At 33.4% G+C, this 1,831-nt stretch overlaps 1 protein-coding gene across 1 annotated transcript in view; it reads right to left on the reverse strand.

The window, feature by feature from the left end:
- Positions 1-1,831, reverse strand: part of LOC107084992 — a 164,557-nt gene that overhangs the window by 161,412 nt on the left and 1,314 nt on the right. The gene's annotated exons all lie outside the window — the stretch shown is intronic.

A 1,831-nucleotide genomic window follows, 5' to 3' on the forward strand; every position in this document is an offset into this window, starting at 1 on the left:
ATCTGGCGGAGTCAGGTTAGAGAACCCTGCCAAAGAGAAATGTATATAGTTTATAAAAAGTTCAGATATGACAATTGAAACGTTAAAAAATACCATTACAATGTAATCGAAATGTTACATACTTTTACAGTGATTAATTTAGGCATCTGTTTTGAAATAAAGTAATAAAAATAATATATAGTTTGTCGTTTTTTTATTTAAATCCTGTGCAAATTTCAAATTTCACTTGTTGTGAAGCCATAAGAATTTCTCTACGACCAGTGTTAAATTGTAATCCAAGTCTGTTGAAATAACTGGGACTGTTGCCCTTTAATAGCTTGTTTTTAGCTGATTTAGTTCCAATAAAGACAACAGAGCCAGAGTGTTTCTGTAATATGTCAATCTTGCACTAACAGACTTTTGAGAAAAATTGGCATAGGAAAGGAGACACCGAAAAAGGAAAATAAAAAACGGATGGTTCACTAGTAATGCAAAGTTTCAGAGAGGAAACACATAAAAAGATTGAGAGGCGTAGGAAGGGCTGACTTGAGAGAATGAGACGTTGAGTGGGACGAAGACAAACTGGGGGGATGTGAGGGATGCTGGATGATAAAGGCAGGACATCTTGAGCCTTTTTTTAAGATATCCACCCACAGCAATACACCTCCTGCAACTAAATAAAATAATGTCTAAGAAACACCATTTAAAAGCTAAAGCAATACATAAAATATTACCTTAAAGCACGTAAAGATACATCTTTTCATCAAGTCTGGCATTAGGAAATATATTGAGATTAATATGTCAGTATACAGTATACAGAGCCAGTGATTTTATTCATAGAAGATAAAATAATTCACCTGGCCATGGATAAAAACGTGAGCAGGTTAACTTATAATGTAACTGTAACCTACCCAAAACACTATAGAATAAGATATGAACTAAATGTTTTGAAGGTGCTAAATCTGTTTGAAGTGCACCTCATGTATACTTGTGCAGCAGAAGATGTGTGATACTTTGGGCACGTTTCTCCTCCAATGCAAGCTATTTTAGTTATCAGTAGATTTCAATTAAATAATTAGGTGGCCTCTGCCAGAAACTCAAAAGTGGGTTGTCATTGGATCTTTGAGCAGATTAATGATCCTAACATGATCAATAAACAATTTAACACGCCTTCTTTTTTGGCCTAAATGCCAAAGGAAAACATGCATGGGGAGCTAAGTTAATTAAAATTGTTTTGATAATTACAAAACAACAGTAAGTAAATAAAAATCACTACAAATTTCTCATTGTAATGATAGATTAAATGTATTAATCTATTTATGGTTCGCTGTGTCTGTTTGTATGGTTTACTGTTTATGAGCAATACTAAGAAGCATGTTAATGATCGGGAGATTAAAAGTTGCAAAACACTAAATGGAAAATAAATCTAGTTACCTTACAAGATAGAAAAGGAGACATTTGGTTCATAAGGTTCAATTTTAATATATAAGACTGAGCATTTAAATGTTCCACCCTGACCTCTACACATTTCGCTGTAGATCCACTGAACAATATCACAATTTGATTGCTAATGGAAGAAGGGATGCGTGACATAATCGGCCCCCTATCGGTATGGCCTGTATCAGCCTTAAAACTGAATATTGGACATCGGCCACCCCACCGATATTTAACCCGATATTTGATCAGCTTCTGAGTTTCTAAAGTCTAAAAAAAAAAGAAAAAATATTACTTCTTCTTCTTCCTCAAAAATGTCTTTTTTACAGACTTAAAAACTTCTAAAGACGAGGGAAAAAATATTGATACATTAAAATATCACAATATCTTCATATGCTGATATATTGCCATTTAAAAA

This window comes from Cyprinodon variegatus, unplaced genomic scaffold (genome assembly GCF_000732505.1).
Source record: "Cyprinodon variegatus isolate N-32 unplaced genomic scaffold, C_variegatus-1.0 Scaffold113, whole genome shotgun sequence".
Taxonomy (NCBI): Eukaryota; Metazoa; Chordata; class Actinopteri; order Cyprinodontiformes; family Cyprinodontidae; genus Cyprinodon; species Cyprinodon variegatus.